Genomic DNA, 25,485 nt, shown 5'->3' with positions numbered 1-25,485 from the left:
TTACCTTTTGTAGAACAAAATATACAAAAATTTAGCAAGGCTCATGCTATGATATTCTTGTGACTCGAGATGTTTTTGGTTTCTTGTAGACGGGGTTTGATCCAGACTAGTTATCATTTACCTTTTCAAAGATAATATTCTTTAGCAATGGTCTTGTAGCAATTTTCTTTGGGTTCTTTGCCAATACCCTTGCTGACACTCTAGGTTTTGGTCCAGTTTCTTTGTTTGATGTTGCAACATGCTTCTTAGCTATAACGATGTCCATTATATTCTCCACTTGGACATATAACTATGGAGATCCTTCGAAGAGTAAGGATCTGCTTACTTAGTTCAAAGGTGCTACCACAACTATTGCTTCAGGTAAGTGTTTAATCTCTTATCTTCTCCAAGTATCTTTCCATTTTTGAATTGTATGTCCGATAGATGGATGATGATAGGTTTTTTCCTTATGTTGAGTCTCAAAAATTATGAAGATCATTTCGGTGAGTAGATTAGAAGATTACAATTCTGGGAGCTATACAATCCTTATTTGAAGGTCCATTGTACACATTTGTATATCTTTGGACACCTTCTCTGAGCCCAAATGAACATGATATTCCTCATGGGTTCATATCTCTAACATTTATGTTGTATTCAATGTTGGGATGTTCCCTTACCTTTAGACTCTTAGCTCGCCAAGCAGTGAAGTTGGAGAGCTACATGCATATTGTATTCCTTATTGTCATTGGATCCTTCCTCCTTCCTCTCATAATTACTGCATGTCTTAGCTTTACTATCCCTTAATGTCTCCTGATAGAATTCACTTATATGACATGTCAGTATGCTATGGATTTGAGGACATTTTGTGCACTTGCTATGATAAATTCATTTTAGAGCCCAACACAGAAAAAGGTGGGAGCATTACATCAAGAGGGTGTCTCCAACATAGTTTTTGTGTGTTTTAGGCCTATGTGGGAATTTTTTGACCCTCAATTATGAAAATGCGATCACAATACATTTCAGAGGAGTCTAGGAGCACAATTATGAACATTTTCCAGATTCCTTTGAACATATTTTCTTGTGTTGTGATCTACAATGAAAGGCCACAAGACCTTATAATAACATTTTTTTCATATGGATATCACATTGGGAAGAAGCATTGTGTTGTATATAAATGAAGCTTAATAAGTCTTAACTAAGGAAATTTTTGTTTTGTAATGTTTTATGGAAAGTTTTCAAAATCATTTCAAGGTTTTGATATCACTTAAAAGTTTCTTTCTTTTCTTATTTATGAAAGGTCAATTCCTTCCCAATCATAGTCATGCTTGGTATGTGTGCCATCTTCCTGTTCATGGCATTATGTATCCAAAGGCGACTCATTGTTGCAAAGAGTCACAAGATAAGTAAGTCTAACAATTTTTTTTTCATGTAACTAATTTTAAGTTGAGTTACAATTCAAGTAAGATGCACATAATTGTTTTCATGTAGGTGTTGTAGAGCCATCTTAAAGCCATAGATTTTTATTTTTCTACGATCTTGAGTGTTTTTTATTTTTTTATTTTTCGCGAAATAAAACCTGTATATATTTCTATATTTTGTATCAATGCGTTCATACAATGCCTTTCTTAGTTGCAGAACCTCTAGATACTGGTTGAAACCAAGTAGTAGGATATAAGGGCAGAACCCATCAATATCTGGAATGAAGAAGATTTGGGGAAGGTAACTTGAAATATCTGCATGGACTATGAAAAGAGTCATCAATAATTCCCTTGTAAAAAGAGTATTCTTGGGCTAGCTCAGGAACTGTTTCTAGTAAGTCATTTTGTCACATAAAATAATAAGTTGTTTTATTCATCTATTGGAGAATGTAAAGAAATTATTCAATATATAGCTTCAGCTGGAGATACTAATGTTTATTTTCTAACCTATTAATATCCCTTTGTAGACAATTTTTATGATGTGTAATTTTGTTATGGAACTTTATTTTTCAATAGTCCTAAGCCCTAGCTGGTCAGACATGTGATATATTAATTAGGATTTATTTCAACCAAGTGTTATCTAGGTAAGGTAAATTATTTGCCTACTCCTTTTTGCTCAGCAGTTTGGGCAGATCCAAGAGAGCTTTGTTTGTAACTCCATTTATATATTGATTAACTCACCATTAGGTGTGTGAAAAATTTCGTTAGTGTATTGCACATTTGAATTACTTGTTTATTTTTATTACTTACAAGTTATTTCTTGCACTTTTAAATAATGGGGAATCATAAATTTTCGCGAGAATAGAATAGAAAATGCTGGAAGGTGGCTATATATATTCATTATGATCTTAATATGTTTTGTATTCTAAATGGTGCGGTACATCAAGGCATGCTCCCTAAGGAGTCTACATCACCAACAAATAACCTTTCACAACGCATCTCATTAATATTAAAACTGCCTTGCTCCCTAAGGAGTCTACATCACCAACAATTCACCTTTCACAACGCATCTCATTAATATTAAAACTTAGTTTGTTAGTGTGGTGAATATTTTATAGTTTCTTCTGATTTTTGAAGTAAGTGCATGGCTAAATTATATTTTCTTTATACCATTATTAAAAAAGTTTTTATAAAAAAACATTTCAAACATTTTTATATGAATAAAGATAAATAATTTTTTCCATTAAACAATTTTTTAATCCTTGTTAAATTTAATGTATATTTTATTATTTATTGTTTTTTAAACTTTTGTTGATGGTTGTTAACTTGGAGAGGCAAAGAATAAAATCCCAAGTAGGAAAATAACTAAGTATAATCTAAAATCATTTAAAGATAAAGAGTAATTGTGAGGGTTAAGCATTTTGTCATATAAAAATCATTTCTTCGCAATTTCGTAGCCACTTTGAAAATTAACAAAATTTCAAATATAAATCTCTCACCTCAAAAATATGGCAGATAGTGGCAACTTTCCAAAAATCCTTAAATGTAAACAAGGATTGACAGAAATGTACACATCTACATCACTTCTAAGTATCATAGAGAATTTTTTGAAAATGAGTTAGAATAAAGGTGATTATTAGAGTTGTTCATTAATTGATGTCAGATTGCTTGATTGGAATTCAAGATGTACGCTTTCCTTTTGTACTCAAGAAATAGGGATGGCAATATAAAGAGTGAAGTGTCATAAATAAAAAGAGAAATATGACAACGCTGGAGTTTTAGTAACCACATGCTAATTAGAATTGTGCTCATTTGACCCTTCGACCATTGTACTTCGAAAATTCCTTGCAAAAACCGTTGTTGATCATGATTATTTTAATGGTTTGAGTTAAATTCATCATCCCCATGTGAAAAATCCAAATGAGAGTAGTTGTAGGTATGGAAAAAACCAGTTTAGAGTTACTCAGTTTTCAATACTTTTTACTGTATCTCATCTATGTAGATTCACTGTTGGTAGTGAATACAAGGTCAAGGATGAAGTGGGTAGTGTTAAGGCATTGGGTTCTGGATCCTTGAATGGATCGAGGAGGTCATTGGATGAAATTATTCAATAATGTGCATTCAAGTCACTAATTAGGCCTTGTACCAGTCGTATATATGAGGCTCCAGTGCCCTTGAATCACTTTGGTATGAAGGTCAGGGAAATTATATTGAGGAGTGGAAGCCTTTGGAATAGAGGGATTATAAATAATGAGTTTCATATTCCGCCAGGAGTCTTAAAGAAACCTTATGTGTAGAGATAATGTTGGTTTATCAAAATCTAAGAAACTAGTATTCTTTGTATTACAACAAGCCTAAATTTGAACTTGTAGCGCCGGTATTGGATATCTTGGCTTATGAACCCTCAAATATAAGAGCCAATAATCAGTGAGAGATTCAACTTGTGGCAACCAAACAAACAATATTGTTTCAGTTTCCAAAGGTTCGATAGGGATTGTCACCCATTTGTATATCCTTCTACTCAAATGGGTCAATAAGCCTTAGTAATGTGAAATCAAGTAATTTATGCTCCATAAGTTATCAAGGCCATTTTTCTCTTACTGTCAAATCTGTTTCTCCTTCCTGAGCCCAAATCTTGCACCCTATTTTGAAAACAATATCCACCTATAGCACCACCTACTTAATTATCAGTTCATGCAAGGAATAAGAAATAAAATACTTGGAAGGAAGGTGGGAATCGAACATAGCCAATGTTGGAAAATGAATATGTTGCATAGATTGCAAAAGCCATTGTGCAGGAAAATATCCTGACATTTCTTTGTAAAATTTGTTGATTCACCAGTCATATTTTTGTTGGCTCTTCTATATGAATGTTGGTTCATAACTTATTATGGTGAAAACTTATTAGATCCCTTCAGAAACAATTTCAATAGTGTGTTTCCATTTTATTTGTATAATATTTCCAATGTGAGTCTAAGCCTAAGATGACATCCATATATCCTCTAGTACACCGAAGTCTACTGGTTCAAACAATTAGGTAGTTGAAGGCTTGAATGTTGTATTAATCTCTTTAATAGGGCTTGCATATATTCTGTGTTTCTACAAAAGGAGTTCAACAAGAAGAAATGATGGTTGGCTTGGGTGTTGACCTGATTGTGATAGACTCTCTTCTTGGTGGTACCCCATAGTATGGAATTTTGTGCTTTTTCTTGGGTTGTGACTTTTATCAATGGAAGTTTGCTTGCCACATTAGAAGGCATGACATCTATATTTACATTTCCCTATTCCTTTGTGCTAATTTGCATAACTTAATGACATTTCTACCAAAATTCATTGACATTAACTTGTATTATTTCTTTTATAAATTTTATTGGCACAAATAAATCATTTGGGATTCTAAATATAGAGTTGTAGACAAAGCAAATAGTTTTTTCGTATAACTGGATTCTTCGCTTGACAATTCTTTAAGGAATTATTTGCATTAGCTTCAAAGATTGGTGGTGTAAACACAACCGTGATCCCACTAAAGAGCTCAACATCATTAGAGTCTGAATCCATATCCAATTGTCCAATGAAATTATAATTTCCATAGTTCATGAAGCACTAAAAAAGGCTATATACTATGACCAACAACATTTCCAAAAATTTGTCAAATGTTAGTGGTTGAAATTTGTGCACAACTAAAGCATTTTTCGATTGTCATGTCTTCTCAAAATATGCCATTTCAAATCCAAATTTGATATGCCACAAGCTTAGGGAAAAGGAACCTATAAAATACATGTATCACTTATCTGATGTGTTCCATGAAGACCATCGTGAGTAACAAGTAAATTAGGATGCATCACAGTGACTGCAAGATTGACATCCCCTCATTTACATTTCTTTATTGTAAATAATTGTAATTATTTAAATGACTAAGAGAGGGACACATATTCCATTGCTTGAGGAAGGATATTGGTTGAGGGAATTGTTGTTTTCAATATTAGTCTTGGTTGGTTGACTGTTTTAAAATGGGATGACTATGCCATAAATTAACTGAAAAAGGAGAGGACAAGCCCAAGTGTCATTTAAGCTCCAACAATAAGCAACAAAAAAACAAAATTTAAGGAAAGGAATGCACTACACTGTCTAATGGTTAACTGGTAGACAATTAGTCTATTTTTTGGGACACTCTCTCATGATGACTCGATATGGATATGAAACAGAAAAATAAAAAGAAGGGGAGAAAAACTCTCGAATAATCTCTCTCTCATGCGTAAAAGCAGTGGAAGGAAAATACACATAGAACTCTGTTGTAAAATAAAATCCTCTAGGGGTGGACGTGAGAGTACAGAGAAGGAAACGATCAAAATTATCGTTGTGAAGTTCTAGAAATATTAGAAACTAATTGAAGAACCCTTGTGGAGGTTTGTTGGGAAAAATAAATATAGAGAGTAGTGGCTTGCCTAAAGGTTGAAGAACCCAGTGGAGAGCTTATGGATTGATGAAACTATTGGTTAAGGGAGAGACACTCTGGTATTTGTGAGGGCTGATGAAACACTAGAAGTTGCCTTAGGAGTAAAGATATGGCGTTTGAATCACTAATGAAGTATTTGGAGAGATAATATATTTCCCTGACAATAGCTTACCAAATTGATCAATCTCCCCTTATGGTGGATTCTCTTCTCCTGAAAGTGAGTTTAACTCTTTGTACAATGGTATCCTAGTATGGATATTGATATTGCTTGAGAGGCCTAAAAAGATAAAGAAAAATATTATATAGCTAGTGGATGAGGGAAGAGTGGTCTTGAAAAAATCCAGTTTCAGCTATTTTATTGGTTAAAGGTTTTTCTCGGAAGCACTCTACCTCAAAATTTGGAATTTGGCTCAGGGGTGATAATTTCAAGTAATAGTGGTTGTAGCTTTTCTATCATTTGGTGGAGAGTTGAAGTCCCACTCTCAGCTGCCAGCCTCTTTCCATATAAGATAAGTATCTAACTATGCTCCTAATGTTTGAATGACATGTACATGTTCATCATGCTGGCTAAAATATCATGTTGGATTAAGGAATGTGATTTCCTGTGTGTTAATTGATACTAGAGTTCTTGTATGCATGCATGAAGGAATGGTTTAATTCTTGTATGTGTTGTGTGAGCATGAATATAAGTTATATTTAGCTCAGATGAATAAATGAATCTCTGTGTGTATTTGTGAGATTGGATGAAATCAGTGGTTCACATGTATTGTGGATATATTTGTATATGTGTTGTGTGTATAAATGATAACATCATGAGCATAACCATGATGTGATTGATAAAACTAGTTAAATTCCTTGGGGTTTTGTGAAGTGCACTAAGGTGCATGTTTTGTGTATTTTAATGGGAAAGTTAGGAAACCAAGATCTGTAATGTCCCATTGAACTTTGGGAATAAATTACCCATGCACATCAACAGTCCTTGTTGATCGCATGGGCACAACAAACCATGGCTTCAATGGCCATGGAGTGTGGGGAATAATATATGATATTTCAAAGATCAAGTCTTAACATGTCGTGCAGGTTTGTTTTGTGTGACATTAGTTGGAAATTCACAAAAAATTCCAAGTATTAAAGACTTGAAAAAATATTCAATTCATTGGTGAGGACCTATCAGGTCGGGGGTCGGGAAATTCAAACAGAAGACGTGACTCAACATGAATTCACCTTGACCCACATAATGAAACTAATCTAGTCAGGTGGGACCCACCGGTCAGAGTTCAGTTTTGGTGAGCACAATAACATTGTGGGGTGGGACTGCTAGTTGGTGCTCAGGCACAAGTTGGGTGCCTAGAGGTCGAGAGGTCATGGACTTGATGGAGTGTTTCATGTTGTCCCTTGCATGGAGGCCGACCTCGACCCTCCCATTGATAGGACCTAAGGCACGGATGATGTGCATTTGACGTAGGCTTATGATATTCCATAATAGCCATGTGGGAACCCCATGGGGTGCCACGTGGAGGTTAAGGATGACATGGTAGGATTTAGCGTGTCAAATTCAAATGGTCATATATTTTTATCTGAGAGTTGGATAGAAGAAAATTTTATATCATTGGAAAGGTTTTGACGAGATGAATGTAAATATGACATCCATTTTAGGTTTTGAGAAAGTTGGAAAAGTAAAAAAAAAAAGATCCCATTTCCACAATTGTACAATGCAAATTGAGTCAACATAGTAACTACCTCCTTCTGACCTTAGTGAGGACAGGGGCTATTAGGGGGTGTTTATAGAGTCGTATCAAAGCTTCTAGGCTTAACACTTGGATTGGAATGGAATCATCATAAAGATAATAAGCGAGGGTTCGAAACTAGACTTTGGGAGATCTAGTGAGGCCTTAAAAGCCTCGTGTCAAGCATTAGAAATATGGTCGTTTTCATGTTGATTATGTGTGTTGCTCTGTATATTTTGTTGTAATAATTGCATGTATCATAGTATTGATGATTTATTTGAATTACCGATGCTAATATTCTAATCAAGGTGTAATGTTGTTGCTAGCTATGCACCAACATATTTCTATCAGGAAGATAAGGTGATAACGTCTATTATGTATTTGTCTTTTGCTAGATCTAATAGTTATGTGGGTATGTGATAACGCATAAAAGACACTAAGGTATGAAGAGATGAATGGTTAAATATAGCTTTGACCAAGCATAGCATGGATATGAAGAATAAATAATAGATGAAGACGAAAGATCAATTAAACAACGAGGAATGGAAAACTCTCCTAATTGGATGGATACATTGAGAATCCTGAAAGTGGAAATAAGGAGTTGCAAAGATGATAATGAAAGGCTTGTTAGAGCGTAAGAAAGAAAAGATGAATTCAATGCAGTCATGCTACAAATATTATCAGACTTGAAAAGGCAGAGGAAACATGAGTTGGAAATCCACCATAGGGACATGTAAAGTCCTTTGGGACAAAAAGAAAGAACTAACGGGTAAAATGAGAGTAGATCTAGAAAGAGGCACCGGTTTTCCAATGAAGATACCATGAAAGGAGGCACTCTCACAAACACTCCTAAGAAGAAGACAAGTACCCATGAAAAACAATATGAGGGCACTCATGGTAGGTTTTATCATCATCGCCATAATCATTATCATGGGAAGTGAGGAGAAAGAGAGTACATAACATAGGAGTTTAAAAAGGATATAACCAATGTTTTGAACATTTTTTGAAGAAGGTGATAAGTTATTTCTTTATCTCCATCCTTATAAGTATACCTCTCCCAAACTCAAGAGGCACTGGAAGCTATTCTAAAATTTCCATGGACCTTTTTAGATCCTACAACATATTGGACAAGTTTCCTATAAATTATCTCTTTTGGCCCACACCAAGATCTGTCCAGTGTTTTATTTTTCTTGTTTGAATTAGGATGTAGTTCCATAACATATATTTTATACCATTCTTATTGAAATTGATGGATAAGGTTACATTTGTTACAATTAAAGGTATTTCTAGGAACAAGATAGTGTCGACTCTATACATTCACTATTTAGGAAGTCCTAATAGAGTGGAAGGTGTTGTAGTAGCTATAACAACCCTAAGTTTTTCTAATGAGAGGCAAATTTATAGTCCCCTCATCCAAAACATGAAGGAATCTATGTAACTGTTAGCTCTACTATGTTCTTCGGTATTTGATGGATTAAAATAAGTGTTGGGCAGTGCTGGTTTTGGTTATATAAGGCTCGCAGAGGTTTTTCCCGCTTCCTCCTTCACTCTCCCTATAACTCCATAAAACCTCGATAATGTGACCTCATACCATAACTTGATTTTTCCTTATAACTCTGCTTACACTCTTATAACTCCCCTTTTCTCCGTTTTCCGCTAAAATTATCCACAAACCCATGTTCCTCAAACTCCTGGGTGCAAGGTCTAAATCCACATGAATATATGCATTTAACCGCGCGTTGTCGCTCTCCCTGTCACATCAACCCCGAGACATGCGCATTCACCCACCGCCGCCTGATCTTTTCCCGTAGGATTCGACGCTTTATGCAGCCCCCACTCCCGTAACTTGCACGTCTGTTAGTCAGTGGGGAAAGTGGTTTCCCCCGCCGTACCATCCGCCACGCGGCGCTTGTTTACTGGATCGCTCCTCCATGTATGAAAACTGCCTGTCTCCCATGAGCGGTGCAGGGAAACTGCTTACTGCCCATATGTACAGCTTCCCACTCATTAACCTGTGCTCACCTCCGCTGCCCGATAGCTGTCGGATCTTCCCGACTGTGATCTGACGGCCCTCATTTGTCTGATCCTGTTGTATTTTGATATCCTTCGTAGACTGATCTCTACCACTTGTTTGTTTAATCCAACACCTGCTATTGATCCTCGTCGCACCCATGTACCCGCCACACAGTCTTGGTGCCCCAACCTCTACCATGTTTCCCAAGGAAGAAGGAGGTGAGAATCTAGTACCTCGCACCATTACTCTTAAACTACCTGCATTCAAACAATAACACGACCGAGAAGGAAAGGACGATCCTTGAGCAGATCAATGACTACAACAGTTATTGAAATTCATTCAAATAATACTTCACCTATTCAGGAAGGACAACAAAGTACCAGTAAAGGTCATTTTGTTCATTAAAACACTCAAATTGTATCAAAGACCATCTCTGGTATTAAATGTGGTTGGTGTTCAGTTATGACCCCGTCACACATAGGTTAGCAGAGATTTTTGTAATAAACCTCCATATATACCCACAAAGAAGATGTAAAGGGGGTTGATGAATGTTATTTTGATGTAAAGTTCAACTTCTGGAGACTATAACTACTGTGATACCTGCAGCTTTTGGTCTTCATTTTTAGCTAATTCAAGCTTCTTTTGTTGTTAATTGCTCACTTTCCACTTCTTCTTCTTTGTTCCAGGATGTGCCTGTTATACATTTTTCATGTGCTCTTGGTGTTTAGCATTATAGGGGCTGTCATCCCACCTCTGTGTTAGAATCTAACTTGTATCATTGAATTTGTATGCAAGGTTTTGTTGTTTTAATGCCAGAGAGCTGTCATCTTGTCTGTGCATTAGGAAATAGATTTACAGGCCTTTTAATTGGTTGCAACTGGCCATCACAGGGTCCTGTGGATCTGCTGGTGTGATCAGTATTCTACATCATCACATTTTCCTTAAAACTGTGAGTAATTGGTGGTCTAAAGCCTTGTAGTCTGGGGGTGTTCACCCATGTCTGGGGTTAAGCATAGTAGAAGTGGTTATCTGGCTTGAATATGCATCATTTCCTTTCATTCATCCACCAATTTTCAACATTTTGTTGTGTTTGTAATTTTCTTGAGCATCTTTGATATACAACCTAGGAGAGTTTCTTTGGGTGATAACATTAATTGGCACTGTTGCCGGGGAAAGGAGATTGAAGCTCAGATTCCCTGGGAGAATGACACAGTTCCAGATTTTGATGATAGACAAGGTCTGGGCACATAAGTTGGTTGTAATCATCTATCTGGTGACTCCATTGGAGGAAGACCAACCTTTGGCGACTCCACATTGAAGTTCTGGCTTAGTTTGTGAGACATACTCGAAGAAATCCTCAGAAATCACGAGCTGAACTAGTGCCTGACCGTGAGAGGACTGTCAAATCGAAGAAAGCATCATAGAAAGGGGCATCAGGATCAGGTAAGCATAAGAAATCTCATGCATCTCCGAAAGATAAGGTTATAGTTGAAGGTATACATATTGAAGATTTAGAACCCAGCACTGTTAATAAGGAAATTCCTTCAGAGATTAATTCAGCCCCTTGTTCAGCTAGTTCCCCTTTGAATCTCAGTCCAAACAAAGCTTCTGATTTAGTCCAAAACATCCCTTTGTCTCTGCCATCCATCACATTACTTCCGACTGCTCAATCTACCAGTGTTCTTCCACAAACCTCAATCATGGCAGGACAGCAAGCACCTACGAAGATAGAAAGAATTGTAGCTGCTAAATATGGACCTTTAGTCTTGCCTGTTCCATTAAATCCTATGCCCGTGGGAGAATATTAGAAATATATGCCTAAATTCACTAGTACAGAGGGAGTAACAGCAGAAGAACACTTAGAAGCTTTTTACAGTTATGCTGATAATTTAGATATAAGTGAGAATGATGTGTGGATGAGAGTTTTTGTCTAGAGCCTTGATGGAGAGGCCAGGAAGTGGTTCAAAGAATTACCCCAGAGATCTATAACAGATATTGAAGCCTTAGATGATGCATTTTTGAAGCACTGGGGAGATAAAAAGGACTTGCTGTATTATCATACTAAATTTGGTAATCTGAAGGGGGAAAATGGGGAATCATGGCTGATTTTAATAAAAGATTCAATCGCATGTATAGTAAGATACCAGCTGAGGTAAAGCCTACCCCCACCTCTGCCAAACTCACTTATGCCAATGCTTTTGACTCTGATTTCTACCTGTTGTTGAGAGAAAGGAGATGTGATACTGTGGAAGACATGTAGGATGCAGCCCTAGAAGTAGAATCTAATATTATGGCTGCAGAAAAGCTAAAAAGTCAAGCTGACAGGAGGAGGCAGAGAGGTCAGGCTTCTAGTTCCTCTACTTCATCTTCAAAGCCTAAATTAGACAAAATGACTAAGATGATAGAGTCATTGGCTGCTGAAATTTCTAAGCTGAAGCTTGAGACGAATTCAGGAAAAACAAGGCAACAGAACACATTTTCTCCAAGAAATCAGAATCCATACAGAAGAGCAAATGAACAGTTACAAATTATTCAAAGTGGTGAAGAATCAAAAGAAGAACAGAATGTTAAAGCTCCTTTTCAAAATGTAGTCATGGAGGAGGAACAGTTTGAAGATGAGGATGAAATTCACTGCATGAAGGATGAAGGCACTGTTGCATTTTTGACATTGGCTGCTTATGAAGAATCATTGTTGCAAGAACAAGACAGTCAAGAGTGGGACAGAGAGGCTATTTTACAAATTGAACTGCAGTAGAGGTATAACTTGAGGTCGAATGCAAAAAATGTTAAAGAAAATCCTGTCCAAAGAGCTGTTGTCCAAAATATCAGGTAGAAAAGACTAGTAGCTAATCCAGTCATTCTCAAAGCACCAGTTCAAGAGGTAAAAGGTTCTGATAAGTTACCTTCTTCTTTCAGCGTTGAGTCAGAAGTTCAGAAATTGAAAATATATGTGCCTTTGGTAGAGTTGGTGAAGAGTGAAGTGTTTAGAAAGCCTATCCTTGAAGCCCTTGAGCTAGAAACCACGCAAACCTCCATTGACTCTGTCAATTTGCAAGATGAAAAGCCTGCCATTGTGCTCAACCCTATGATTGAACCTGCTGATAATAATTATCCATATTTTTATGTCTCCTTGACCATTCATAACAAAATCCTCCACAACTTCCTGCTAGGTACAGGGGCCAACCACAATTTGATGCCTAAATCTGTCATGGAAGAGTTAGGCCTTGATATCACCAGACCCTATCATGATTTATTCTCTTTTGATTCAAGGAAATTGAAATGCCTAGGATTAATTAAAGACCTGGCCATTGCCCTAACTCAGCTGTCCATGAAGAGTATGATGATGGATATTATGGTAGCAGATGTCCCTCCTAAGTTTGGCATGCTGTTGTCCAGAGGGTGGATTAAGAGACTAGGCGAAACATTACAAAATGATATATCTTATGCCACTATCCCAGTTTTTGGAGGAGAAAGTAAGAGATTGTATAGAGAAGAACAGTTGGCATACATCATCAGTGATGAGAAGAATCCTACAAATCATCCCATATATGAAGTGGACATTGGTTTTGGAGCATGTATTATCCAAATAGAAGAATCTCAGAAGGTCTCAATGTAGATCAGGAAACCAATAGTTCAGGCTGAAGAAGAGCAAGGAAGTCAAGTTTGGGAGATGTTCTTTGATGGAGCATGTTGCAAGGAGATTGCAGGAGCAGGGGTGGTGCTGATATCTCCAGAGAAATAAAGCACACAACTGCCTTTTAAGATGGCTTTTCAAGTCACAAACAACATAGCAGAATATGAAGCTTTGCTATTCGGCCTTAATGTAGCAAAAGATAGAGGAATCAAGAATTTGAAGGTGTTTGGAGATGCTGATTTGATCATTTAGAAAGTAAATAGGACATTTCAGGCAAAACACCCAAGGCTGAAAGCATACAGAGATGAGGTATGGAGAATCAAAGATTCTTTTGATTATTTCTATATTTCATATATTCCCAGAGCCCAAAATCAGCTTTCTGATTCCCTTGTTGTTTCTGCTAGTCTATTCATCCCTATAATGCCTCCCAGACTAGTGTATGAAGTCCAAGTGAAGTATAGACCATCCTTGCTTGACAATGTCCAGCATTGGAAAGTTTTTGATGATGATGATGAGATAAATAGGTTTCTGCAAGTCATTGATGAGTTTTCCGAAATTCAAATTCACCAAGATAATGAAGCCTTGTTAGAAAGCCCTCAATCCTAGCTTAGAAATAAAATTGGTAAACATAGCATTGTCTAGCTTCCTAGTAACCATATTACTAAGGGTCTAATTCCTCTAGAAAGACTGTTTGACCAAAATGATGTGCCTTACAAGGCTGCCCAAAAAGAAGATCAATCTGCAGTCTGTAAGCATGATATAGGAAGTCCAGGTCAGTCTAGATATGTAAATTTATCCACTCATCTGTCTGCTGATCAAAGTTCTAAATACTGCAATTTAATGAGGCAATTTTCTGATGTGTTTGCCTGGGAATATAGTGATTTGAAAACATATGATAAGAACATAATCCAGCATAAAATCCCTCTGGAGAAAGACACTATTCCTTTCAAACAGAAGCTGAGACCAATAAACTCTATGCTTATTCCTCTAATTGAAAAAGAAATTAAAAAATTGTTGGTTGCCAAGATCATAGTTCCTCTTAGATATTCCAAATGGGTAGCCAATCTAGTAGTGGTGAGGAAGAAAAGTGGAGAAATCAGACTGTGTGTTAATTTCCGAAATTTAAATAAATGCTCCAAGAAAGACAACTATCCTTTACCAAAGATGGAGCATTTTCTACAAAAGGTCTCAGGAGCCAAAGTAATGTCTTTCTTGGATGGTTTTTCAAACTTTAATCAGATTGTTGTGCACCCAGATGATCAAGAGAAGATTGCATTCACCACTCCTTGGGGAACTTTTATGTATGCCAAGATGTCTTTTGGATTAATGAATGTTGGAGAAACCTTTCAAAGAGCTATGGATATAGCATTTGTAGGAGAGAAGGATAAATTTGTCCTTATCTACCTTAATGACATAACAATTTACTCCCGCAGCCATCAAAATCATTTGCAGTATTTGAAAAAAGTGTTTCTGAAGTGTAGGAGGTTTGGAATTTCAGTCAATCCCAAAAGGTTACAATTTGCTTTAGAAGAAGGCAAGCTGCTAGGACATGTTGTGTTTGTTGCAGGTGTCCAGATTGACCCAAAAAGAGTAAAAGCAATACAGACTTTGTTTGTCCCAAGATTGAAGAAAGATATCCAGTCCTTTTTGGGCAAAATAAATTTTGTGAGGAGGTTTATTCCAAAATTTGCAGAATTAGTGAAGCATATTACCTCCATGTTGAAGAAAGGAGCAGAGGTTAAGTGGACCAATGCAGCAAGAAAATCATTTGATTCTATTAAAAAAGCTATTATGTAGGCTCCCACATTAATAAATCCAGATTACAGCAAAGAGTTCCATATATTCTCATTCACCTTTGAAGACACTATTGCAGTGGTTTTGTTGCAAGCAGATGAAGAAGGTTCAGAGCATGAAGTGGCATTTTTCAGCAAGAACTTGAGGGATGTTGAACTGAGGTATGATATTATTGAAAAATAAGCATATGCCCTTATCAAATCCTTGAAAGCTTTAAGAGTTTATTTTTTGCATTCAAAGATAATTGCATATGTACCCTCTGCTGCAATAAAAGATGTCCTAACACAACTTGATGCTGATGGAAGAAGGGAAAAATGGATTGCAAAAATGATAGAATTTAATATAGAGCTGAAGCCCACCAAGCTGGTCAGAGGTCAGGGGCTTGCCAAGTTATTGGCTAAAGAAAATTGCAGGTCTTTAGATATTGATTCCTTGTGCACAATTGCAGAAAATGGTTAGGCAGAAAAAGAGGAAGTAGCTGAACCACAGAGAAAGCAGTCAGTGGCCAAGAATCTAGATTCTTGTGATTGGTATCCTGTAATAATTAATTGCTTTCTGAAGCTACAAATCCCTTCAGAACTTACTCAAAGTCAAGCCAGAACTATAAAGCTTAGGGCAGCTAAATATTACATCAATGAAAGTCTACTCTACTGGAGGGATCCATCTGGAGTGCTTTTGAGGTGTTTGGACAAAGAGCAGTCAATAGAAGTCACGCAGCAATTTCATTCCAGCATGTGTGGAGGGCATCATTATTGGAAAAACACTACCTATAAGATTCTCAAAGCTGGGTACTATTGGCCCACTTTATTTTTTGATGTGTTTTCTTTTGTTAAATCTTGTGACAGGTTCCAAAGATTTGAAGGAAAACAACAGTTGAAGTCCCTGCCCTTAAAACCAATTCATGCAAAAGGACCTTTTTAGCAGTGGGGCTTGGACTTTATTGGAGAAATCAATCCACATTCCAGTGGAAAGCACAAATGGATATTAGTAGCCACTGATTATTTCACTAAGTGGATTGAAGCAGTCCCTATCAGGAAGGCTGATCATAATGTGGTCATGAAGTTTTTGACAGAGGATATCTTCAACAGATTTGGTTGTCCACATAAATTAGTAACAGACAATGCAGCAACTTTCAGGGCAAAAGAGCTAGTGGAAATGTGTGATTCAATGGGTATTAAACTTGTTAATTCCACTTCATATTATCCTCAAGGAAATGGTTTGGCAGAATCCTCTAATAAAAGCCTAATAAGGATAATTAAGAAGCTGCTAGAGGACAATAAAAAGAATTGGGATTCAAAGCTCAAGTAGGCACTGTCGGCTGACAGAGTGACCATTAAAAAATCCATAGGGAATTCTCCTTTCAAGTTGGTATATGGCATTGAAGCTATATTTCCAATTCAGTTAACTCTCCCTGTGGCGAAATTCCTTCAAGAAGAGCAGAATGAGGAAGAAGAAATGACAAATAGGATTACTGATTTAGCAGAGGTACATCAGATTAGAGAATAGCTAGTTGAAAAGGCTGCAGCACATTAGAAAAAGATCAAGGATGCTTTTGACAAGAAGACAAAGATAGATAATTTTCAGGTTGGAGACATGGTTTTGAAATGGGATGTATTGAAGGAAAAGAAAGGCAATCATGGGAAGTTTGATGCTTTCTGGACAGGTCCTTTTATCATTTCATAGGTTAAAGGGAACAACACCTTCATACTGAAAATTATGGGAGGAGAAGCAGTTTTTGATGGCCCAGTTAATGGGCGTTTTCTGAAAAATTATGTTGTTTAAGGTATTTTGGGCCCTAAAAGTTGTAAATATTGTGTTTTAATCAATTTTAGTATAGGTGCAGTAGACTCCATGCCCAATGGAACACTAAGAATTTTGGCTAATTTGTTTTCAGCTGGAAAGGCAGTGGTCTGCAGGTTCTTGAGACCTCACAGGGAGGATCTCATCCCTAGAAGGAGCCAGTGTTAGCTCTACTATGTTCTTTGGCATTTGATGGATTAAAATAGGTGTTGGGCAGTGCTGGTTTTGGTTATATAAGGCTCACAGAGGATTTTCCCACTTCCTCCTTCATTATCCCTATAACTCCATAAAACCCCAATAACATGACCTCACACCATAACTTTCTTTTTCCTTATAACTCCGCTTACACTCTTATAACTCCCCTTTTCTCCATTTTTCGCTAAAATTCTCCACAAACCCATGTTCCTCAAACTCCCAAGCGCAAGGTCTAAATCCACATGACTATATGCATTTAACCGCGCACTATCACTGTCCCTATCACATCAACCCCGAAATGTGCGCATTCACCCACCACCATCCGATCTTTTCCCGTGGGATTCGATGCTTTACGCAGCCCTCGCTCCCGTAACTTGCACGCCTGTTAGTTAGCAGGGAAAGTGGTTTCCCATGCCATACCATCTGCCACGTGGCACTTATTTACTAGATCGCTCCATGTACGAAAACTGCCTGTCTCCCGTGAGCGGTGCGGGGAAACCGCTTACCGCCCATACGTACGGCTCCCCGCTCATTAACCTGCACTCACCTCCGCCGCCCGATAGCCGTCGGATCTGCCTGACTGCGATTCGACGACCCTCGTTTGTCCGATCCCGTTGTCTTCTGATATCCTCCGTAGACTGATCTCCGCTGCTTGTTTGTTTAATCCAACGGCTGCTATTGATCCCCGTCGCGCCCATGTATCCGCCACACAGTCTTGGTGCCCCGACCTCTACCATGTTTCCCAAGGAAGAAGGAGGCGAGAATCTGGTACCCCGCACCATTACTCTTCAACTACCTGCATTCAAATAACAACACGGTCGAGAAGGAAAGGATGATCCTCGAGCAGTTCAATGACTACAACAGTTATTGAAATTCATTCAAATAATACTTCACCTGTTTAGGAAGGACAACAAAGTACCAGTAAAGGTCATTTTGTTCATTAAAACACTCAAATTGTATCAAAGACCATATCTGATAGTAAATGTAGTTGGTGGTCAGTTATGACCCCTTCACGCATAGGTTAGCAGATATTTTTGTAATCAACCTCCATATATACTCACAAAGAAGATGTAAAGGGGGTTGATGAATGTTATTTTGATGTAAAGTTCAACTTCAGAGACTGTAACTACTGTGATACCTAAAGCTTCTGGTCTACATTTTCAGCTAATGCAAGCTTCTTTTGCTGTTAATTGCTCACTTTCCACTTCTTCTTCTTTGTTCTAGGCTGTTCTTGTTATACATTTTTCATGTGCTCTTGGTGTTTATCATTAGAGGGGCTGTCATCCCACCTCCGTGTTAGAATCTAGCTTGTATCATTGAATTTGTATGCAGGTTTCTGTTGTTTTAATGCCAGAGAGATGTCATCTTATCTGTGCATTAGGAAATAGATTTACAGGCCTTTTAACTGGTTGCAGTTGGCCATCACAGGGTCTTGTGCATCTGCTGGTGTGATCAGTATTCTACATCATCACATTTTCCTTAAAACTGTGAGTAATTGGTGGTCTAAAGCCTTGTAGTCTGGGGGTGTTCACCCATGTTTGGGGTTAAGCATAGTAGAAGTGGTTATCTAGCTTGAATATGCATCATTTCCCTTCATTCATCCACTAATTTCCAACATTTTGTTGAGTTTGTAATGTTCCTGAGCATCTTTGATATACAACCTAGGAGAGTTTCTTGGGGTGATAACAGTAACCTAGATCCTAAGACCATTTTTCATACCCTTGAATTGTAATAGATGAGGAGGTTATAACTTTAAAAATCATAAAATTTGAAGGTGACAAAGCAACTCCCCAACACATCGAAAACCCTCAATGGATTGCAACCTTGCTTCACGAGACATCACAAATATGTTTGTGATGTGTCAAAAAATTAATGCACATTTAATACGCTACAAACGGTGAAAATTTCTCTATATACCCCCCTCTCTATTTCATTTTTACCTCATTAATTTTTACAAATATTTTGTGCCTTCTTGCATTGTGCCATTTAGTAACATATCCTTATCAGATGAGTTTGCACAATTCCACTTGGAGTTGTAATTCCTGCACTTGCCACACCACATTTTATGTCAGCATTGTGCATCCTCTTCTTGGACATGTTTTTTCAGTAAACTATAAGTGTTACCCTACTTTTGCGCAACCATTCATTCAACCAACCTTTTTCCTTCTACATTTTTCACATATGTACATATGTAAGGATGGACCCTTATAGAATCCAAAACTTAGGCACTTGTTCAATTCCTCTTTTGCATCGCACTATGATTTCACATTACATCACTACATTAATTCCTTGTGCAATGTGCATCACATGTCACCCCCTCTTTACACGTCACTTAACAATTTTTTTACTAGTATAACTTATAATGTTGTGCTACAAGCGATCCCATTGCATAGTATGCAATGAAATTATGTGATGCACCACATAGTTGTGTCACAACTCCTCTCCATAACGGCTGATTACCAAGTGTATCGGGACACAATATTTCTTAGTAGCATAACTTCTTTTCTTGCACCACAATCCATCTCCTAGCCTCAAATTACATTGTTCTTTTAGATATCATTTTGGGATTCAACTGCGTTAAGTAAGTCATTCACATATGACCATTTCCATGAGAGGTAGTCGTAACTGACTAATTTCTCATGATTTTTGAATAGTTCACTTAGCACTCATTGCATCACCCTACCAAGTGTATCGAGACACAATATTTCTTAGTAGCATAACTTCTTTCCTTGCACCACAATCCATCTCCTAGCCTCAAATTACATTGTTCTTTTAGATATCATTTTGGGATTCAACTGCGTTAAGTAAGTCATTCACATATGACCATTTCCATGAGAGGTAGTCGTAACTGACTAATTTCTCATGATTTTTGAATAGTTCACTTAGCACTCATTGCATCGGGTGATGCTCACAGGGGTGAAGAAGTGGGATTGAAACTAGTGAAATGAATCACATAGCATCAATCATCACTTCTAGGGCTTGCACCCGGTAACCAAGACTTCCTGGGAGGTCACCCATCCCAGATTGCCTCTGGCTCAAGCGCGCTTAACTGTGGAGTTTTCCCCACAATCAAGCCCACTTAGCTTGCTACCCCATTTGTAAAACCTTAGCAAGTATTGTGCCTCATGAACCATTCAATTAGAGATCCCTTCACTCTTTTTGAATTTAAGTATGGGGGTTTACGCAGTGCATTATATTAGATATCATTTTGGGATTCAACTGCGTTAAGTAAGTCATTCACGTATGACCATTTCCATGAGAGGTAGTCGTAACTGACTAATTTCTCATGATTTTTGAATAGTTCACTTAGCACTCATTGCATCGGGTGATGCTCACAGGGGTGAAGAAGTGGGATTGAAACTAGTGAAATGAATCACATAGCATCAATCATCACTTCCGAGGCTTGCACTCGGTAACCAGGACTTCCCGGGAGGTCACCCATCCCAGATTGCCTCTGGCTCAAGCGCGCTTAACTGTGGAGTTTTCCCCACAATCAAGCCCACTTAGCTTTCTACCCCATTTGCAAAACCTTAGCAAGTATTGTGCCTCATGAACCATTCAATTAGAGATCCCTTCACTCTTTTTGAATTTAAGTATGGGGGTTTACGCAGTGCATTATATTAGATATCATTTTGGGATTCAACTGCGTTAAGTAAGTCATTCACGTATGACCATTTCCATGAGAGGTAGTCGTAACTGACTAATTTCTCATGATTTTTGAATAGTTCACTTAGCACTCATTGCATCGGGTGATGCTCACAGGGGTGAAGAAGTGGGATTGAAACTAGTGAAATGAATCACATAGCATCAATCATCACTTCCGGGGCTTGCACCCGGTAACCAGGACTTCCCGAGAGGTCACCCATCCCAGATTGCCTCTGGCTCAAGCGCGCTTAACTGTGGAGTTTTCCCCACAATCAAGCCCACTTAGCTTGCTACTCCATTTGCAAAACCTTAGCAAGTATTGTGCCTCATGAACCATTCATTTAGAGATCCCTTCACTCTTTTTGAATTTAAGTATGGGGGTTTACGCAGTGCATTATATTAGATATCATTTTGGGATTCAACTGCGTTAAGTAAGTCATTCACGTATGACCATTTCCATGCCGAGTTGTTCCAACTGTTCTCTATTTCTGTAATTCAAGAAATGTATGAGCCGATTGGCCTACTCAGGCATTTGTCCTAGTATGGCTCTTGCTTTTTGGATTTCACCATGTGCTGCATTCACCAAATCAATTTGCTCATAAATATCTTGGATAGATGGACAAACATTACTCAGGGATTGAGTGATGTTGGTCCAAAGGATTCCTTTGATTTCTGCTAGAGGCTTGTCCATAGTGAGATCTTTCTCTAATGTTTTGACTTTGTTCTGTAATGCTTTAACCTCCCTTATTTTCTCTGCCATATTGATTTTGGATTTATCATAACTCTGTTCTACTTTTGCCAATTTTTCCTTTACCTGCTTCAGCTCTGATACTTGGAGTTTCAATTCTTCCATGGCTTTTATCAATTCTTCTGTGCTCATACCTGTACTGCTGCTTGGTGCTGTTGCTTCTGTTCCTGTAATTACTTCTGTTGTAGGTGCTGGGACATTTGGAGCTGATGCTGATGCAATTGTTGAAGGGGCTGCAGTAGTGATTGTTGGGATTACCTCAGGTTGCTGGGAGGTCGACTCTCCCTGCTTTTCTTTTAATTCCTTTTCCAGCGCCTGCTCAGTATCAGTTAGTCTTTCATTGAGTTTCATGAGCAGGTCCATCATGTCTTCCTCTGATTTCTTCTCTATGATTTCTACAGTCTGAGGGTGCCTTGAGGGAGGTAGCTTCAACTGTTTCCTCAGGGCAGCAATGTCCTCTTCCTTCTTCTTGATTAGTGCCTTTATGCCTTTAGTATCTTTGGGATCATGTCCCAGTTCCATGATGATCTCCTCCAAAGATTTGATTCTATTATCTTTGGCTAAAGAAGAAGCTTTTTCCCAATCTAATTGAGCTGTTGTGTTGTCTAAGGAACTTTGCAACTGCTCGGCCAGCATTGCTTTGTCAGTCAATTTAGAATAAACCATTTCTCTAGTCTGCTCGTGGAGTTCAATCTGGTCCATTGGATGGATGTCTTTTGCTAGGACCTCCAAGTTTGTTCTGATGAAATCTGCTGTTGTTTGGGGTTGCTGCACCTTAGGCTTAAAGTAACTCATTATCATTTTTCCTTCCTTAATGTCATAGGTAGACATTAACCTTTGCTGGTTTGAGGGGGCCATATTTAAGTATTGATTGTACATTTGAATTCTCACAAGATCATTTTTGGCCTTAATTTCTGTAAAGGTCCGTTTGATGTCAAAGGGTTGTTTGCTCTGTGGCCTGGTAGATGATACTTCAACACTGTGCTGCCTTTCTAGCTCCTGCCTGTGTGAGCTAGTCGATGTATCTATTACTGGGGAGGTTTGTTGGCTAACCACCCTCTCACCTCTTAGGCTGTCTGTCGTTTCTTCAATGATTTCCTCTTTTGATAGAGGGCCCAATCTTTGCCGCTTTGCAGCTGGTTGTTTTGTAGGTCCACTAACAGGTGTGGCCTCTTCTCTGTCTCTCTTTTTGCTTCTTTCCTCATTTAGAGGAGTTTGCAGTGCTGGAATTTCTAGTGTTGTAGATTTGGCAGAAGGAAATTGTACTTGTTCCTGTTGTTTGGACCCCCCTGGTTGATCAGTCATGATTGGCTGCTTTGTAGTTTCTACCTCTTTTCCCTTTGAGGTCCTTGTAATTGTTGTGTTGGTTCTTTGCGCAGGCTGCTGAGAAGTTCCAACAGAAGATCTTCCAACTCCTGATTGTTGAGGCAGCTTGAAAGATACCTGTCCAAAAGAGTCCAGGTGAAGGGTTTTTTTCAAGATCTTTCATAGCCTTTTCCATCTTTTCTTGCTCACTAATTTCTTCTATCAAGGTCCCTTCTACCCATTCTTCTTCATTTGCATACTGTTCAATTTTTGGGATCATATGATGTATATACACTGATAGCCTGTACCTTACCCTTCTATCACTTATGAAACTACATGGATCATATGGCACCCACCCAAAACTCTTCTTCAATTTGAGGTGGTATTCTAAGATCTGTTCAGCATCTTTCCACGCATCCCTATCATGGATAACATAAGGGCCTAACTGGTTTTTGATTCTCAACTGAGCCTTCTTCTTTACATTACAAAAGTGGGTTAAATCTGCATGGATGCGCTGCCTAAAATATTCTAATGCAAATAACCTCATGGACACATATCTAGGCAACTTGAAGGGGAAAAGTCCACATCCATATATTCTAATTTCTGTGTGATTCTGGTAGAGGTACCACTCACCTATTCTGTAGTTTTTGGAAAGATGCAAAATCTTCTTCATATCGCCAGTAATTCTAGGAGGGGGAGCTTCTATCAACAGAGTGGAGGCTGGGTGTACAAATAAGTCAATGAATTCACTATAGGTATAAGGGGAGTCACAGTCATGGAAGATTGAGCTCCAAAAGATCACAGACCTCCGATTTCCTTTTGAATCTAATTTCCTGATGGGAAATGGAAAGCTATTTGGCTGATAATATAACAATAGATGGTATATATAAGATGTGTATTTGAAGACACCTTCCCTCTCCAAATTCATGAACTGAGCATGGATTTTATTGGAAATGAAAGTGGCATAGTCATACTTGACAGTAGGGGGCTGTCCTGGAGTAAAGATAGATAATAGAACCAGGGTGATATCATCCACAAATTCACTGGAACTAAATCCAAAATCAAGGATATCATGTCAAGAATGATTTTTCCAGTCTCAGTGAAGAAGGAGCGCAAATAAGGATGAGGGCTTGTAGGTTGGTGCATTGGTATCATGAACATCTGAGCAATGCGAGTTATCTCTGAGTTGGGCAATTAAGAAGCTTTTTCAAGAAAAAATCCCATGGAAAGACGAGAAAGAGGCTCAGTGGAATGGAAATGTATCATCTCATTAATGGATTCAACATTTATGGAAAAAAGGACAGTTTGTGAAGGTGACATAACTGCTCTGTGGACAGGGTCATAGCTGGCACAACATTGGTGAATGATATCTGGGAAAACATGGACTGAGGGAAGAAAGTACATGGGAAGGTTTGATTCCCATAGTCCAAAAATGTCAGAGTTGCTTAGATGGCTATCGCTGATTTGGCAGAAGGTTTGCAGATGATTCCTGTCACCAATTAAGTCTTTTATTTGGAAATCTCTGTCAGCCAAGGGTAGATAATTCAAGTCTTTATGAGGTGCATTCATGGGTGCGACATTGAGGGCTACGGGGGCTTCCATGTTTGGTTCTTGTGTTTTCAAACTGGAATTTAGGATTATTGTGGAAAATTGGACTGTATAGCAGGTCTAGGAGTCTTTTTTTGGGCTAGACAGACTGCTCTTGACTCGAATTTGGTTTCACAGGTAGAACTTTCAGTCGAAAAAAGCGGAATTTACAGGGTTACCAGTAAAATCGATAAATACGTGGACTATGGAGGCAAACTGAGTAACTGTAGGTTGGATGTCGGGGTGCAGAACGCGCTGTTGTGGTCTCTTCGGCCGGGTGGCGGTTGAAAAACTGGTACAGTGGCTTTAGTCGTTCTTTTGCATGGGAGCATGAACACAGAGATTTTACAGCGAAAATGACATTTCGTCATTTTTTAACGAAATTCAGGTTGGCGGGTAATTTTTGGCATTTATTGAGCAGATGACGTTAGCATGACAGGTGAGTGGTGGGGCGGTAAGTGGTTTTACCCCACACTTCTTATGGGCTTAAGTGGTTTTGGATGGGGGGGCCGCGAGCAGCGCGGGCAGTTGACACGTGTCCATGGTATGGGAGAAATACCCCCAGTCTCCCAGGCGTTAAAGTGCAGTGGATAGGCGGGTCGCGATATAAATATCGGCCGTCGGATGTGAGGACCGAGATCGGATGGTTGGCGCTTTGCGAAGATAATAGGGGGTTAATGCATGGGGGCCCCATATAATAAAAGTTAATTAATCATATCGGGGCTGCGTTTATTGGTTGGCGGGGTGATTTGTTAATTGATTAACATGGGGTTAATTAATTTCAAAATACTGTGGGGAGGTTATTAACCAGTTCCGAATGAACTATTAATCCCTCATTCTGTTAATACTATGGTCGTATTTCGACCAGGCCAGGATATTAAATATTGCGGGGTTTTTATGTGATATATACAAAATATGGGTAGGGCAACATTTACAAGGGATTTAATATAATAATGTTAATAGTTAATATGAGCAATGATATAAAAACAAGCGCTAAGTTATAAAGTTTAACAATTTAGGCTTAGGAGAAAACAAAGGTTTCTATGTGATTTTGTACAATTTCCTAAGTAGAAAGGTTTTACTTAGGCTTTTATAAAATGAGATGGAGTGAGTTGGGGATATTGAGTAGATCTCAATATCTCTGGGGGGGAATTAGTAAGTGATATGGGAAAGGGTGGAGGGG

The 25,485-nt window shown here is 38.2% G+C and overlaps 1 pseudogene; it reads left to right on the top strand.

Moving 5' to 3' along the window:
- Positions 1 to 116: 116 nt before the first annotated feature.
- LOC149165018 (uncharacterized) lies at positions 117 to 24,590 on the top strand (annotated as a pseudogene).
- The last annotated feature ends 895 nt before the right edge of the window (positions 24,591 to 25,485 follow it).

Source organism: Pinus tabuliformis, chromosome 5_1, assembly GCF_031772625.1.
Source record: "Pinus tabuliformis cultivar Carrire ecotype Pingquan chromosome 5_1, CPIR1, whole genome shotgun sequence".
NCBI lineage: Eukaryota > Viridiplantae > Streptophyta > Pinopsida > Pinales > Pinaceae > Pinus > Pinus tabuliformis.
Note: the sequence above shows the minus strand (reverse complement) of the source record. Positions and strands in the feature narration are given on the sequence as shown.